This window comes from Corvus kubaryi, unplaced genomic scaffold (assembly GCF_017639235.1).
Source record: "Corvus kubaryi isolate FWS band 111438036 unplaced genomic scaffold, C.kubaryi_AGA036_p1.0 37322, whole genome shotgun sequence".
Classification (NCBI taxonomy): Eukaryota; Metazoa; Chordata; class Aves; order Passeriformes; family Corvidae; genus Corvus; species Corvus kubaryi.
In genome coordinates this window covers 5,494,336-5,513,054 of record NW_024581101.1, presented here as the reverse complement: position 1 = coordinate 5,513,054, position 18,719 = coordinate 5,494,336, and positions in this window count along the sequence as shown.

Here is an 18,719-nt window from a genome sequence, read left to right as displayed (position 1 = left end):
GAAGCTGTGAAGAGGAGAGGGGGCAAAAAACCCCCAACCTCTCCAGATTTACAATGCACAGAGTAAATTCTGGTGGTTTTGTTGCCCCTCTAAGTAAGAGTCCATGGCCTATATGTTATCTTGAGTATGAATCCATGTGCAGATTGAGCCAATTTCATGTAGACTTTTTTGAGGTAATCCAAAGAAAATATTTAATGTTAGCAGAATCTCTGAGGGGGAGAGACATCCTGAACTCAAATAAAGGATTTAGCAGAAGACTTTAATTCTGCTGTGTGAATGTTTTATGCAGACTGTGTGCACAGCATGCTAGCTGCTCACTGGGGTTGAGCAGTCTATAAAAATCAAGGTTCCTTAACTCAGTGTGGGACCAGCAGGAGACCTAAAGAAGGAATAAGAAAGTGAAGCATAAAACCACTGGCAAAGCCTGCCTTAATCTGTTTTTCTTAGAAGCAAATCTGTTCCTGTCTCTAAAAGAGAAAAAGCTGTTTAAAGACCTTCAAATAATGTGATCTCTGGAATGAATAGTAAATTCACAGGAGAAAAATCTATTTACTAAAAATCTTATACAACTCTAACATCAGGTAAAAATGACTGTTTTCAGCTGACTGCCTGCCTTTGAGCTACAAAGGACCATCCAGTGTTTACACACGTCTCTGACAGTTCCCGCTGCTGATTACAATTGCACTGGCCAGTTACAGCACTTATTATGTCCACATCATAAATCTTTCCTGCCTGATGCTCAGCACCTTAATTTTACCAATTTATTATTTTTCTGGCTGATCTACATTGTCCTAATCTCACACTGCTGCTGCAAGTTTGTTTGCAGGAGGGCAGGAATTCCAGACCATCGATCTTTCTTTAGCAACCAACTTTGGCTCTCCATCAGCCTGAGACTTACACAAGTGGAAAATTACTTCCTTAAAGGAGTTGAATTGCATTTTTTTGTTAGCATTATTAGGACCTTGCAGTGTGTTACTGATCTAATGCTGATCTGTTTTAATAGTTTTGTGCTGGTTTTTCTGAGAATAGGCAATGTAGTCACAAGGGTTGTATAAAAATTTTTTAGGTGGCTGTTAAAAGTGAAAAAGCTTCTTCAAAAATTGAGTTTAAGAAACAACACACAATATTATAGAAAGCAAGGCACAAACTCTTGAAGTGGATATGTTTAGGTTTAACATGAACAGCCCTAATAAAGTGTTTTATGAGATACTGTAATTTATTTTTGTTTATCATCTAGGCACTAAGAATAGGATGCTTTGTAATACTGGGCAGCCTGACTGGGGATTAATCTAATTAGTTTTGGGCAGAACCAAGTGGGATGTGGAGCCACAGCTCCTGCTTCAGTGATGGGTCAGGCAATTTATGACCTCTAAAGAAAACTGAAGGTGTGGAGGGAGAGTGGAAACCTTGTGTAAGCTACCAGGGTTCCTGTTATTGCTTCTGTGGCCTAGAGATTAAACTGCAGGTTGTACTTTAGACTGGGACTGTACCTACCAATATTTTTACAGGCTTGATGAACAATAAGATGCAAGCACAGCAGTCTCTGCAAAAGCTCTGTAGGGTACAATGTCTCAGAAAGATTTGTTTTGTGAAGGTTTGTTTTGAACAGAAATCCAGCAGACAGAAGAATGCCTCTAAGTAGTTTGAGTTGTGGTTGTTGGAAAATCTTCGTGAAACATCTGGGTCGATTCTGACCCCTCTCCTCCCCTGCCTGCTCTTGGTCTTCAGCAGGACTTTGTGCAAATGTGATAATTTTAAAAACACCTTGTTTGAAACCATCACAGTGCTGCAAAAAGCAGGGAGTGGTTATACTCAATTAGGAACCTCTTTCCTTCTCTGAAATAGCCCAAAATGATGCACAAGTAGTATTTTCTGAATGTTACATAAATAAAATTGCAAAAGGAATAGGTAAGCCAGTCATGGGGACAACAAGGATTGCTGTCTTTCCCCGGGTCTGTGTTAGTCCTGCTGGACTCTTGGAGATGCCTCTGGGTGCTGCTATTAGCCTAAATATGGGCAATCAGAGGGAAATGTACACTGGGAGCAGACTTCACTGGATTTTGGATTTCAGTTTTTGTGTTATACATAAAGCCAGCTCTCTTCCCAAGACTGGGAGATGAGGAGGAATTGCTGTGGAAAGTTTGGTGCAGAGGAGCAGAGTGTGAGAGTTTGATGCTGTGAAAGAAGGGAAATTGTGGGAATGCTACAGATTCAGAACTAGGGAAGATGTGGGGACCTGGGACACACACACAAAAAAAGCACCAAACTCACCCAAAAGCCCCCAAATCCAGCCTGCTAACTTGATAGCTTAAGTACTCCCTAAATGATTTGGATGGTAGTTTTTTCATCCCATGGAACCAAGAAATGCCCAGTACCACTTTCCCTATTGTCTGTGTGATTTCTCAGCTTACCATTTTCTAAATTATGTTGAATACATTACAGAAATGAAATATATTTTATCGGTTAGAGACATTATGAAATGAAATGTTACTGGAGTAAGGCAGAGGTAGATCTACACCAGTCCTGTCTTGAATAGAGCTGAAATATTGCTAAATAAAAGCCAGGAATCTGCACTTGCTCTGCTGAATTTGCTTTGAGTGTAACTGTCCCCAGTGAGAATATTCTGCTACCTGGAATATAATCAGGTTTTTCCTCTCTGGTTCCTAATACTACATCTAGATTAAATATTTCACTTTAATAAAGACTGCATAGTTATAATGAACACTTCTTGATTTCTGCTCTGAAAAGCTTGGTTTTTGTCATCATTCTTAACTTAATGCCCATTAAGTTTGTAATTATGGCTGCAGTCCCCAAGTACTTCATCCTCACTGAAGGCCTTTATTAAAACATTGCCTTTGCTTTGACAGTGTGCACAAATTGTGCTCAGGATTGCACAGGCATGAGAGCCTAAAAATAATTTAGAAACCTTTAATCAGAGTATACTTAAAGTTGTATAAAATGTCCTGGTTTTTTCTTAGCTGTGCCTAACTCACTGTACTGCGAAATGAGGACTAAAAAGGAAAGGTTTAATACTGGAAAATGCATCCTGATAATGGTACCATTATCAGGATGGGTTCAGAATTGTTGGTTGATGAAGGAAGCAGACTCCTAACTATGATTTTTTTAAAAATCAATGTCATTATGGCCAGGAATGTGTTTCTGAAAGCTGTATTTTCAGAATTCTTAATAATGTTTTCCAGTACCAGTTATTGGATGTTTACAAGTAAAAAGTCACTTTTGGAGGTGTACTTCTCCTCAAGTCAATAAAATTAAACAGGGATTAGAGGCTTCTGGGTGGCTTTAAAAGACAGCGAACTTAAAAGAGATTTTGGGTTCTTGTTTGCATGATAAAATTGATTCAAAATGAATGACCATTGTTTGTCTGTGATGTTGGATTGTAGGCTGCAAACCAGAAGTCACTTAACATGGGCCAAGTAAATATGAAGTGATGAACAGGTGTGAGATGATTCAAAGGGAGAACCATGGGTTAATGAATCCGTTTCCTGTTCAGGCAGAGAAATGAGCTTCTCCCCAGCTTTAGGAAGTGGCCTTCCAATCCATGCTCTTCACTGTCCGGCCTGGATAAACATCCCACTGCTCCTGCTGTTTGCACAGCTGATGTGGCAAACACCAGGCAGGGGACTGTGCAGCCAATTAACCTTTAGATGGAGCTGTTTCTCCTTGGATGATGTGAAGGTTGCAAGCAGTGTATCTAAGAAGCTCAATAAGAATGAGCTGATTTGTGCTGCAGCTCAGCAAAAGGTTTTATTATTTTATAAATGCGTGTTTATCATTGTCAAAGGAAGCAAAGTGTATCCTGTTCATACCTGCTCAAATATGTCTTATAAGAAATAAATATTGATAAGGAAAAGAAGACGTATAATAACATTTTGGAAACTCCACAAGTATACCTGTACAGCTCAAATTTGGGATAGGTTTGTGATATGAAAACAGTGTGAGTGCTGCATGTAAGATAATGTTACACAGTTGGTGAGCTGAGCTTCTGAGCTTTCAAATATTTCCCTTGGAGATGAGAAAAACTTGTTTTTTCCCTGTGAGTGGCAGTGTATTGGTGGGAGTGATCCTCAGAAGAGTAAAAGCTAATTGTTTGTTTCCTGTCATGATTAACACAGGCTTCTTTCATTAGCAAGGCATTCCTGCTTTATCAGCATTAACTCCAGCATACCCAAAGCAATTCTGTTAGCTGGTCCTTGGGAAGCTGTCTAATTAACTTCTAATTAAATTCACTCTTTTAGTTAAGCGCCACTTCAGAAGGATGTGATCCTTGACATGTGTGGTTCCAGGTCTCTGCCCTTCTGCAGGATAAACACGTTCAAGTGCTCTACACGTTCAGTGGTGCCCAACAGCTCATCAGCTACTCCAGAGCATGTAGTTAATTTAGCCTGCAGCTTTTTTTGCTGTCAAGAAGCGTGGATTTGGCTGTGGGCTCTATTAATTGTTGTGGCAGCACGAGCAGGCTGCTTCTGCCTTTCTTTGTACCCCTCTGAGACAGGGGTGTGAACATGATCTGATGAGAGAGCAAAGTCCTCCTGCAGTGAAGAAGAGTCTGGAGTCAACCAGTTGGCAAAGGGAGCAGAAGGTTTAGCCCAAGGACATCTCCCTTTTTTTTCCTCACAGCCTGAATTGTTAAGAGCAGAGCTGACCTGTGGGTACGTTGGTGCGTGGAGGCCAATATCTGGTCTCCAAGAGGGCATTTTAGACTGACACTGTTGGGTGTTTGTGTGAGCCAAGGCATTCTTGGTCAGCCTTTCTCCTCCTGCTTCTCCTGCACCCACACGTGATGGATTAGGGATGTTAGATACATCTCTACCTCTCTACTTTACTGTGTGTTTTGGCACTGCAGGATTATGCAATTAAGAATTCTCTATTCAGGTGGCTGTTGCTTCCATGATTTTGAAAATGTTGTGTATCCCCTTCAGGCTTCTCTCCAGATGCAGGAGATCTGGCCTTTCCACCATCCCTTGTAGAAGTAACAGTGACCCTCTCAGATCCCTTTCCTTGCCCAGGTATCTCCCCACTGTATCCTCCTGATGTAGAAGCCAAATCCCGTGCCCTGTTCTCACAGCATGGTGTAGCCAGGGAAATTTGGTTTTCCATGATTTGCAGCTATGAATATGCAATGACCTTCCAGTGCAGGCTCTTGGGACTTTGCTGGGCTTGGTCATTGCCCCAGCTCCTTCTGTCACATTCTCAGCAGCTGTCTAGAGGGGAAATGACCTCTTGTGCTTTTGGGATGAGCATTTTGGGTACAGGCTTGAGGTTGGCCATCACTGCCAGGCAGCCCATGGTCCTCAGTGGCAGCTGGGGCCTGCTCCTTTCTTGACTTTCTGAAGACCTCCCACGACCTAATTCATGCTCTCTCTGGCTTCTGGCAAGATCCCTGCAGGTTGTGATAAAGCTTTATTAGTTTCATTAGACTTTCATTATGGAATAATCAGAATCACGCTAACAAATCCTCTCATTATTGCTGTATAAATCTTGCATCATAGCTCCTTGTTTCTTATTAGTGAGCAGCTGAATGTTCTGCAAGTGCAGGAGGTAAATAAATGGTTGCTGGGCAAAGGCCTGTCAGGCTTCTATTTATTCCCAGGCAATCCTGAAACCCTTCCCCAAGCCTTTACTCAGACTTCTCGTCCATGAATTAAATGAGTATGAAATTATTGAGCAGCTGTTTCACCTGTTGAAGGCACCAGGAACTGCTTGGGCCAGGATATACTGGGAGCAGGGCTGTCCTCTAAACCCCAACCTGTGACTAACAGGCAGAACTTTACTTCTCCCTTAAATTTGTCTTTGTATGCTCTGTGAAGAGAATATCCAACATCTTCCCTAACAGAGGCACCTTACATAGATTTTTCACATTCTCCACCTACACAGTGTTGTAATTAAAGAAATTACAGGGTGACAGGATGACTTCTAACCTCCTAAAATAATTTGCCTTTTCATACAATAGCAATTTAAAACCACTTTAGAGCTGTGATCATTTGGAGGAAAAACAGGGAACAGGGATGGGACTTGTGACACAAAGGCAAGCTGGGCTTCTGTTAAAAGCACTCAATAGCTCCCCTTTTGAATTTTTATTTTTATTTTTTTAAATATGAATGTGATTTCAACAACATTTTTAAAATATACTGATCTGTGTGATGCATAAACAGCATATTGTGCTAATTACTGTGAAATTAATCACATTCTGTACTGTGCTTGTGCACCCTTGTCCTCTAATCAGCATTCCTGCAGATTTCTTCTGATGTTGAATCATTTATAGCAGGCTTTTAAAAATATTTATGATTCTAGAGATGCTTCTCTGCTAATTTATTACTTTGAATTGATTGTCAGATGTGAACATGGGTTTAACTCTATTTGAGCTTGTGCTCAAATTCTGATTGCCTGGAGCTGAACCATTGACCTGAGCAGCACCAGGATACCACAGAATTGTGGAGTATCAGGTTGAAAGGGGACCTCAATGGTCATCCAGTCCAACCTCTCTTGGCAAAGGCAAGGGGTGTGGGAGTTGGTGGGTGCATTTTAGTTTTTCTTAATTCAAATTTCTGGACTTGTAGCTGTTTTCTGCATTCCATCTTGCTCATTGTGGTACAGAAATAATTTAATCTGCACATGTTGCTCTGTGTGCCTGACTTGGCCTTCCTGGTGTTCTGTTACACAAATAGAAAAAAATACAGAACATTGTGAGGTTGCTACTTTTTTAATGATGTGAATTAATAGTTAATTATCTTCTAGTTATGTTTGTTTTCATTTATATTAATATTAATTTATATTATCCTTTTCCTCTCTAATTAAATTATTTTTAGTAACTAAGTATTATATTTTAGTAGAGAGGTATTTAGGAATTTGGGGGGCTGGGCAAACAAATCCACCGATCTCTCTTACCCTGGAATTTGGATTGCTTTCTTGAACAAGAGAGGTGAAGGGATAAAGGGGAACTCTTTAATTTGCACCTGGAGGGCTCAGGGCAGGACTTCTGCAGTGTCCTCAGTGTTTGAATGGTTCAGTCAGGCAAATCTGACTGCTGTGGTCGGGGCATCAAAGAGCTCCCAGAGCTGAAATTCTAGAAAATAGATTCATCCTCCTGACTTTTCTACCACCACAAAGTTACACTCCCCTCTCTAGGCTGCTCTTGCCTTTTTGCTGTGATGGCTTCAGTCTAAAAACAGCATTGCTCATAGGAGCACATTTGCAATTCCATATAACCTTCCACTTATACCCAGTAAATTCAGGATTTATGGCTTAATTTTCTGCAGGGTGCAGGAAGAGAAGGTAAAATACTTTTGAGAAAAGAAATGAAGATAGAATAGGGAGGTTTCAGCCTGAAGAGAGTTCTCTCTTCAGGCCTGCAGTTTGGTTTCTTAGAAAGTAAAAGCACTTCCTAAAATGTGTCATTTGTCAGTGATTCTATCACTCCTTATTGCTCCTTCTGAAAACCTGTATAAAAAGAATCTAAAATAAGAAATTAAATGACTGAGTGTTAAAACTGGTCACTGGCCAGTTGTACCAACCAGCCATTTGATCTAGTGAATATATATGGTGGCTGGGAAACGGAAATTACTTTAATTGCTGGGAAGCAAAAAGTTGGCCTCTGAACTGAAAACACCTTGTTGATAAGCCTTGATCAGCCACAAAAATAAGGAATTGTGTCAACTTTTTTGAACAAAAACCCAACCCTGTGGTAATTGCTCTTAAAGCCTGAATTAATCTTGAGGTCAGTTCCTACCTTCTTTATTCCTATAGTGAAATAAAGACTTATTTGGTTGTTTTATATTTGTGTTGTGGTCTGTGTTGTTTTACGTTTGTTGCTGTTGTGGTTTTTTTGTCTGTTTTTAAAGTTTTAGAACCTGTAGCTATCTTGTAGATATTTATAATATTTATAATTCCTTCCCCTACACTTTTCTTTTATCATTATATAAGAAAGTTTTGGTTTTCTGAAGCTTTGAAAAGTTTTTGTTTTCTTATTTAATGAAGAGACAATTGCTGTGTAACAGCTGAAAACAATAATCAAATTAAAATGCGGGAATGGAGCATGTTATTGTAGCAGATGGACAAAAAGTAAATATTGTAAATAGTCTTACTAAATATTCCTAGTGTTTTTGTATGAGGATGATGAGTGCTTGTCCTTTTTAAGCCACATTAGTGAAAGACTAAAAATACTCTTAATAATCCTTTCTAGATATGTGGGTTTTTTCCTAGTACAAACTTTGTGTTGACATGTTTAAACTATTAGGGATCTAATATTCCATATTTGGTCTATTGGAATATCCTGAAACTATAATTATCTGATTCTAAAAGACTGAGATATCTAATAGAAATAAATATTTATGTCACAAACACTTAAATGGAAATATCTTGAGACGTCATTGTGGAAGGGATTTATTCATATCTTGTATATTCTAAGGCTCTTTCACAGCGCCTGGTTTTGTTTGTATTTGTAAATATCATTGTTTCCTTTACCTTTCCCTGTATTTCTACATATTTCTCTTTTTGATTATAATTTTTTTATCATTTCTCTGCTTGCTGCTTTAGAAGGTGAGAATGTCTTTAATTCAGCATTGCCTTTTCTGACAGGGACAGAACAAAGCATTCTGCAGAAATGAGGGATCCTGGTGACTCAGCAATTGGTGCCTTTCCCTTGAGCATTGCCGAGGGCTCTGAGAATGTTCTAACACAGGTTCAGGAGGATCTCAGGGGTTTGGGGCTCTGTGTGAGAACTGGAATTGTCCTACAGCGGTTCCTGAGGCAGCTGCTGGGCACCTTCCCACTGCTGTCCCTGTACCCCACGCCCAGAGCTGCCAGGGTCCCTTGTCCTACACGAGTCCCCCTTGCCAGCCCTGCCCTGACTGCTCCCAGGTGCCTGGGAAGCCACTGCCAGAGTGTGAAACTGTGCCAGTCCCTCTGAATGGATAGGCTGAAAATGACAAAGGTTTTCAAATGAATTTTTGAAGCAGTCTGGCACAAAAATAAAATTTGCCAGCCCTGGTGTCAGGGGAGGTGCCAGAATTACATAACCTGCTAGAACATTGTTGATTTACAGCTGGTACCTCAGCGTCCACTGACACGCCCAGGTCCAGATTTACATCCACATATTCATAGATCATCTCCATAATCCCCTCCCTCCACATGTATGTTCTCTGTTTGCAGTTCATTCTTGCCTGTACAGCCCTTCCCTGAGCTTAGCACAGCCCAGTAGTGCTGCTTTCTCTTTTGAGTGTGTACAGAATTTGTCCCAGCCAGCTCCCTGGATCCCACAATAAAAAGCAATATTTTTCATCTTTGGATATGTTGCCTCAATTTCTGCTGAGTTTTCTGTGCAATCTTTCAGGGCTCCTTCACAGGACACCCAGGGCTTAGGGTGTTCTGCCAAGTGCTCAGGAAGTTTGCTCATTACATTTTAGTAATGATTTTCTTTTTAATACCATCGGTGAGACTGTCAGGAGAGGAAAATCTGGATTTAGAAGTGCAGAGGGATCCCTGCCTTCCTCCTCTTTTGGTAGGTTATTTGCTCTGTCACCGTGTGACAGTGTTCAGGTTCCTCAAGAGCTACCAGGAACAGAAAGCTCGAAACCTGCAGAAGTTTGAAGTTTGAGTTTAATTATTACATTTGTTATGTTTTAAGTACCTTTAAAGCAGTGCTGAAGATCACTTAAGAGAGGCAACTGCATCAGCTCAGCCAGGGGTTTAGCTGATGACATGAATACACCTTTTACATTAAGTGCTAACATCAGTTAACCTTTTGGGAGATTTTATTCTTTCCTGGAAAAATTATGTTCTAGTGAGTCCCTGTACTGCACAGCGAGCAGCTATTCTTTTCCATTTCACCATTTGGAGCTGCAGTAATCCATCTGACTGTAAAAGTACACACTGGCACAAAGCTAAACAATTTTTGCAGGTTGCCAGTGGTAATAATTTGTTCCATTTTGTCATAAGAGTAAATCTTCTATGAGTTTTGTGAAAACCTAAGTATAGCACAGGAGATGGAGAATTTGGGGCAGGTAATGATACATTGCTTTTCTCCGAAAAAGCTGATTTCTGTGGAGGATGATGTACCTATTTTAGTGAATTTGTAGAATCTTTTTTTCTAACTATTTGACGGTCTTGAAGTTTCTGAAATTTCCTTGCTTTTATGAAGGGAGACATGCATAGTGTGAGAAATCTAATTTTCCAGAGAAAATGAGATCATAATGGAAGTGCAGAGTGTTCCTCCTTGCACTTTTGTTTATTTTGGGGTCTGTGTTTCTTTGCCCAGTAGTATTTATTTTAAATTGCATTGAAAAGTTTTGAGAGACAAAAAGATTAATTCTCGTTATTGCTGATTGGGCACTGACTCAGTCTTTTAGAAACGAATACTTTATTAAAGTTTTAATGGTTTTGAAATTCTTCTTTAAATTGAGAGTCTGGTAAGGAAGACCTTTTCCCACAATAAAAAGCAGTATTTTTCATCTTTGGATATGTTGCCTCAATTTCTGCTGAGTTTTCTGTGCAATCTTTCAGGTCTCCTTCATTGGAGACCCATGCAAAGGGCTTAGGGTGGTTTGCCAAGTGCTTTGAAAGTCTGTCCATTACATTCTAGCAATGATTTTCTTTTTAATACAATCAGTGAGACTGTCATGAGAGGAAAAGCTGGATTTAGAAGTGCAGAGGGATCTCTGCCTTCCTCCTCGTTTGGTAGGTTATTTCCTTCTTAGTCTTTAGGGAGACTCAGACCTTTTTTCACTCCGATTTTTTTTTTTCCGTATTTTTTTTCATTCCTCCTGGGGTCCAACATCAGACACATTAAGAACCCTCCTCTGAACGTCTGCCAAAGGCACTAAATTACTCTGCTGCTCCCAACAGACGATATTATGGCAGCTTTGGAGAATCAGCTGGAGCAGAGTCTGTTGCTGCAATTTTTTCCTGTGGGATGCCAGGATGATGGAGTGTTCCATGGGACCACATGGGGCTGTGAGCAGTTTGTAGTCTGATAATCACAGAGCAGAATCCTGAATGGACAAAGATGTCATTTTATAAAGTCAAATTACAGCATCTGCAGCTGGGGAGATTTCCTTGTACCCTCTCTATTTTGAACCTAAAAAAGAGTCATATTTGCCTATAAGTTTTCATATACTGCTAAAGTGACGTGAAAAATCAGTAATGATTTGTTTTGATTTTTTTTTTTTTGTTTTTAACTGGTAAAGCAGACTAAAAGTGTTTGAAGGCATAAATGGATCTGGGTGTGACCAAACCTTTCCATGTAATGCATTGGAAATTGCTTATTTTATTGTTTCTCTCTGGACCTTTTCTAGTTCCATCTTTGTTTAGTTCTGATTCCTGTGACAGACCACCAGTAACATGTTCTCAAGTAGAGAGAGAAAGTATTTGAAGGGCCAAAGTTTGCAAAACTAAAGCAGGCCAGAGGAAAGGAAACTGTTAAAAGATCAAGCTTAAAATGAGACATATGCTTAAGCTCATTTGGAAAGAGATATTTTACCCAGCCACGTGGCAGGATTTCCATCATGAAATAACCTTTGGTTGCTCTATCTTACTTCAGTTACATAGGAGAGAGTGTTAGAGGTTTCCCACAGCTGAGTTGCTTAGCTTAAGGCTTCTTTCACCTCCCAGGTATCCTTCCTTTCATGCTGGAATGTCTGGGACAGGCTCCTGGGTACAATATTTCCTTTAGCAAAACACTTCACATGCAAAATAGAAAATGAGTAATGGCTGAAATATTTGTTCAGTTTTTCACTCACTCATGGCCCAAATTCTGCATGGCTTGTTTTGCCCTTTTGATCAAAACTGAGGAGTCTTCTATTTGTTTAGTTCAGGACAGAAAACACATGATTCTTTTGAGTGCCAGTTTCTAGTTCTGCTGTTTGTTTGTGGCTCTTTCTAGACTTTGCCCATAAGATAATAAGCTTTTAAAATACAGAAATACTTGTAATAACTTCTGCACATTTATTATGTAAATGGATGTGAAGATGTAAGGTTGCTTGAGACTTTGGATGATCCCCATTCAGAAAAAATGAAATGTCTGCTTGGTGGAATTCATCCTGCCTTTATGACATGGAAAGGGATGAGCCATATTCCCATTTAATCAAACATTTCAGAACAAAGTATTTGTACTATATAAATATTATTTTTTAGAAAGTAGATACCATTACACTTTATTATTGTTTTAATTTCCATTTACTTTGTCTTCTGTTTAATATCAGTTGAGTCTTGAGACTCTTTTACCCTGCTTCTGTCATCTGTGTTTTATGACAGAAATGGAATGTAGCTCTTTTAATCAAAGTGGACCAGGTTATTGTGATGGGGTCCTCTTAATAAAGTCGCAATTTTAGGGATGATCAAGTAGCATAATAGAAATATTCATGTATCCATGAAGCCTAAAGTAATTATTGCAGCCTTTAATGTAAAGTTACTAAATCTCCATGCATAGCCAGGTTATGCATACAGCCAATACTGATGGATTTTTTGGTTGCTTGCTTTATGACACTGGGTGGGACTAAGCTCGTGTTCTCTAGGAAGATATTTCAAATGTTTCCAAGAGACAGTCAGAGAGCTTAATCAGATACTGAGAGTGAAGGTGAAATGAGTCAACTCCTCTGGAAACAATGTCAGTTCAATTTATTTTCATTAAAAAACACTATAGAGATTTATAATCCCAAAGTATCTGTAATTTATAATGCTTGCATTTGAAACTTTAATTATATCCTTGTTGAACCAAACACTGTGTTATTAATTATCAGACAGCAAAGGCTAATGTTTCATTACTAAAATTAGCTTTAAGTTTGCACTGTGTCTTTCTATCTCAGTTCTGTGGTGCAGACGTAAGGGAGTAGATGTACAAGACACACAAATGTGGGTTGAACTTGGTTTTTTTGAAGCTGGTAAATAACATCTCTTCATCTATACGTGCACCATGAGCAGCAGCTGAAGTCACCTCCCTGCAGTCCTGTGTAAGTCTGAACACCAGAGGTGAGCCAAGTTTGACTTTACAAATCTTTTAGGAACTTGAAAGGCTCCACACCAATTTTTACATTGGCCTAGGCAAGTGTAACCCTTGGCATTTACTCCAAGTTTTGTGAATGTTGGCAGTGACAGTCTTCAGGGTGTCTTTTTTCACACCTTTAATCACTAATTTCTTCTTTTAGAAGATAGCTTTTTGAAACATTTGTAGATAGATTTCAGATTTTAATTTCTGCATGGTTAACTCCGTGGCTCTGTTTCTCCATAGCCCTGTGTGCTGTGTGACTTCTGAACAGCAAAAGCTTCCCCAGCCTTTTCTCTTGGGTTTGGAAACTTTAAGGAAATGTGTCTCTGACATGAATTTTATTTCATAATTGCACCATGAGAATTGGCACTCAAAACAAATGTTGCTGCATGGCCATACATAAGTTTATACATAAATATTACTGAATGCCATAAGGAAGTCTTAGGTCTTATCAGTAATAAAATTGAGAAAATGCTGCATTTGTAAACCATCTTGCTGATAATCAATTTGGATCTTTATTAATTCAAATATGCATAATTTTTATATAGATCTATAGACATGATATCATTTGGGTGTTTAATACTGCAGACAGAACATGTGCTCTGGTCTGGAAAGTACATTTTTGTTAAACTTATAAGTGAACCAGCAGAAGATATTTTAATTATTATTATCCTTCTGGTAGAATTGATAGTCTGTGTTCTCACAAGAAGGAAATATATGGCTTATGTAGCATTTCTGGAAGGCAGAACCATGTCTTCCTAAACCTGAAACTCCTCTTCAGGGGTTTACCAATACTGGTAACCAAGTTATTCCATATACACACAGGTGCACACACACACATACATGTATATATCTGCAAAATAAACAAAACTTATTTATGTGACAACCACACTGACCTATAGAAAAATAATTTAATAATTTACTGTGTGCATGTCTGTTGGATAGTGTCACACTTGCTCATTTGCTTTCCTTAACAGAACCTGAGGAAGCCGCCACTTTTCATAGAGCTTTTTGCAGCACGGAACTCAGACCAAACTCTTTAATGTTTAACCTGTGCACTCTCAGATCCCCACAAAACCCAGATTTGATCCAGGCTGCCCATGGATGCAGAGTGTGATTGCTGTTCAGTTAGCTAGAACAGATGATTGGGATCCGTGATGGATTATCCCTTCTGTGTTGGGAGTAGCAGGATAGATAAGTGGGCACAGAACTGGAGCAAAGCAGACAGGCAGTGATATAAAAGCTGATGTAACAAAGCACCTTTACAATTTTGGAACGAGTCTGAAATGCTGTTAGGCTGCTGCTTGCAGTCATTTAGTTGCCATACCTTAACCTGTCCCTAAATCTTTATCTACTGTGTCACTATAGCCTGGCATGGGTTATTTTTGGGCATATTCAGTGTGGCCTGTGCCTGAGATGGATGCTCTACAGAAGCACAGGCATTTTGTCATGAGTTTAAGTCACGCATTTGCAGCAAAGGCTGATGTGTTATAAAATGTGTGTCTCTTTCCAACTCTCTTGCTTCTTTATCTCTGTGATATCCATTTCTGTTTCTTCCACTTCCTCTGAGTTTCACCTCATTGCCCTTGAGCTTCTCTTGTCCTTCACTGCATTTTTTTCCTTGTTAGAGTTCTAAGGAATTGTCTTGCTGTTGTGCCTGTGTTTTGCTCTTTTTTCATGACCTCTGCTGAAGTTAATGTTTCCCTTTGCTACTCACTAGAGGGATTGGTGCCCCTATCTCCCTGTCTGTCCTCTGATTCCATTCTTTCCCTGCTGCTGAGCACAAAAAATTTGGAGTGGAAAGGTAGATCAGCAAGTAAACTGATCAATGACAATTTGATAACCTTCCTCCCAACCTGGAACTCCCAAACCACAATTGTTACTCCAGCGTGTCAGCCAAAAAAATGAAATCCATAGGAAGATTTAGAAAAGGATGTAGTAAAAAGAGCAAAGAAAGTCACCACCACAGGGAGCTTCCACCATTGTATCTATTTCAACAGAACATTAGGTCTTGGAAGGTGCACTTCTAAAGCTGTCCTTGGAAAATAACTTCTTTTTATTTTCTTAAGAACTTTGTGCCCTCAGGATAGGTACCAGCACTGCTTAACACACTCCATGCAACCACCCTATCCCGGGGAGAGGTGTCACACTTGGCTGAATCCCTCAGGTCCAGGCAGCAGTTCCTGTTTGCTGGGCTGATCTTAGTGAGCGGTTGGGAAATGAAATGGAAATTTATGCACCTGCTGTAGAAACTTAGGGTTACTTAACCAGAGTTTCACTGTGGTCAAGAAGTGGGTTTTGTCATGGCAGTAAATTGGCATTTATAGGCATTAAAACAATGCACAGAGCAAGCACAGTGATTGAATAAGGTATTTTGTAAGGGAGCAGGAACAGTCCTGGGAGCAGAGGGACATCTGGGGTGGTGTGTTTCAGAGTGAGGCTTTGGAAACTCTCCTGTCCTGCCAGCTCCAAGTGGATCCGTGATGCTGCTGTATAAAATGATATAAAAAATCAAACAACCAAGAGAAAACCCAAACAACAAACCTCAGATAGGGGATTGTCCTGTGAGATTTAAAATCCAGACTATCTCCAACCATTTCTTTCTCCCTCAGGACTTGCTTTAGGAACTGAATAGGTTGGGTTAGACACGTGGCTTCAGTTTTGGTTTTTTTTTAATTGGTGCTATGGGAAAAAAGCACATTGCTATCAGTCCAGGAAGACCATCGAGCTCATTAATAGCTCTCACATCCCTTTATAATGTGGATAACACCAATCATTGGATAGAAGACTCTTGCATAACTCAAATTGTCATTTATTCTTGGCTGTCTTAAAGGAATAGTAAGAAGGGAAAAAGATTCATACACATTCTCAATGTGAATTTGTGTTTTTGCTTGTCTCCTGCCATGCATATAGATAGCTAATATTGCTGAGACTTCCTTCTCTTCTAGACACATAAAAGATGACTGGTACTTATCTGAGAAATGTGTAAAGGGGTTTGTGTTTATAGAATATTTTTGAATACAAAAAGAGTAGTTTATACCAGTACAGACGATATTTTAATTTTTGACAAGTTTTCCTTGAGCAGCATCACACAGGTGAGTCATTTCAGTGATGAGAAGTTACACAAGGTAAGAAAGAAGGATTTGCACAGAAAAATAAAAAGGCAAAAAGACCCCAACTAATAGTGAAACTATTATACAAACATAGTGTTTATTCAATTGTAGCTATTAGGATAGTGCAGGGTATCCATACTCAACACTGACCACAAGAAATTAATTTAGAATGGACATTTCAATCCACAACTCTTTTATAAAGCCCTAACAAGTGTGCTGTAAGCGTGGTCTTTCCCAGTGTGTTTCCTTTTGATGAGGTGAAAAAAGAGCTGCTTATTTCAGGGATTTCTTTCTCGTGTGGTGGCAGTTGCTGTGGGAGGTGGTTACTTGAGAAGAAAACAAAAGAAAACTTCAAATTTGTTTCTATCATCAGGCTGGAATAGCCTCTGGCTTTTTTTCAGAATGCTTTAGAATAATTCCTTTGCTACTTTTTGTTGGTGGTGTTTGGTTTTTTTTTTTTCCTGACACTGTTTTTTCTTTTACGTGGCACATAAATAATTTTTACGAATAGCAAGAGAAAAGAAAAAGTAGGAATAGTTGAATTGGAGCAGGACACATTTTTATATGTTTTTGTGTGACTACTGCTTTATTTGAGTAGTAAAGCCCAAGATCATGCTTTTGAAGCGCCGACTACTTTTGAATGTCCATTTAAATATTAAGTACCTAATTCTTAAGACAAGTTCTGCACACAGCAAAATGTGACTCTTTAAATGTGTTTCAAATTGGAAATCTGCAACCAGTAATAATTTCTGAACATTGATTAATCTGCTGTGCTGTGGGAATACATGCTGTCCTCATTTAATGTGAGTCTGCTCCTGCTGGTACTAGAGAACATACATTGTAAAGAAACAAATCAAAATGTTGAAAATTAAAGTCATTTTCCCGTTCTTTCTCCCACTTTCTTATTTATTCCTTTCCTTGCTTTATCATGGTAAAAAATGGAGGAAGATGGGAACCCCCAAAGGGATGAAATAATGATCTCGATGGGAAGTTTGTGAGTTTGGGGCAACTGCTGTTATATAAATGCCTGTTGTGGGCCCATATAAATCTCTGTGCCAGCAGAAACTAAAGCACTGCAGTAGGTTTTCCTTGGTACTACTGCAATTTACAGATGTGGAGGAACCACAGTAGAAAGAAAAAATGATGAAATAATGTGATTTTTAAGCAAATGTTTATTCATGAAGCTCCCATCTTTCTGCTGGCCCTGCCTGGGCTCTCAGCAGGCTGTGGAACGCACACCCCGGGCTGGAGCAGCAGTGCTGAGGCATCTGCCACACAGGCACACAAAAAATGAAAACACAGCTCAGCTGGAGAGTTAAAAAAAAAAAAAAAAAAAAAAAAGACTTAATGATTCTTTCACCAGTTTTAATATGACAGGGAATAAACTTGCTAACTGATGGCAGTATCCTACAATGATTGATGCTATAGGAGGCTTTTTGATTATGAAGGGATTTAGGAAAAATGTTTTCCAGAAAAGAAGTGAACTGGTTTCGTGTTCTGTCCTGAAGGAATTCTTTGGGATGGAAGAAATTCAGTTCTCACTGTACTGCATGTAAGTTCCAATGCCAGTGCTCTTTGGAAATACTCTGTTTTCATCTTTCTTTCACTACTGACGTGTTGCCTGCATAACTCTTTTTAAAATTAATTTGGATATTCTGAACTATTGATTGTTGTGACTCAGGAGAACTGTTCTTGGGAAAAATTGAGGTGATTAAGAGCATTATAGAAAGTAAAAGGTATATCCAATATTTTGTCAGTGGGTGTTTGCTAGTGGGTGCTTTGTTTCTACCTAAACGTGAAGTGTTTATATTCTTTTGAACCAGACTATATTATTTATAAATAGAAAGAAAGGTAGATTATTTGTGATACCTTACTGAGGTAAACCTTGAATTGGCTTTTGCAGAGCTCTGCAGATTTTCTGTGAGACAGAAATTTAATAAACCATCAGTTTATTCACAGTCACAAATATCACAAATTTGTAAGTTCACTCAAAAAAAGAAAAAAAAGGATTTTAAGAATAATTTTTGACTCTGGTCCTCAAAACCAGGATTTTAAATATCTTTTACATTGTGTTGTGTAATTTCACTAGCCATATTTATTTCATTTAGAAACACACCCTTTCACGTACTGTTTATAGTCGACACCTCTCCTGATGGACAAACATTTTAGGGAAGTGAAAATGGATTTACATGTGAGCACTTTGAGATGCAATAATGCTGTACAGGCAGGGTTTTTGCTTTGCACTCACGCCAGCATTCATGCTATTTCTCATTTTTTGTGAGATGAAATCTCTGATATTTTGGTCTACAGTATTCCATCTTCTGAATAGGATGATCATCATCTTGTTTTCTGTAAGAAATTGCGGGTAAACATCTTTTCCTGGTAACAACTCAATAATTTAGTTGTATCCCACAGAAAATGCGGGTTCTCAGATGGCTGAAATCAGCAGACTCCAGCGGGCAGAGTGACCTGAGTGCCGACCCCTGCCCAGCGGGGTTTGGGCGCAGGGAGCGGCTGTGTTGGGCCCACAGGTGCATCCCCAGCATCCTGATGTTCCCTTGCTGTGTTCAACCACTGAAAGCAGCCAGCCCTGGGCACCTTGTCCTGCC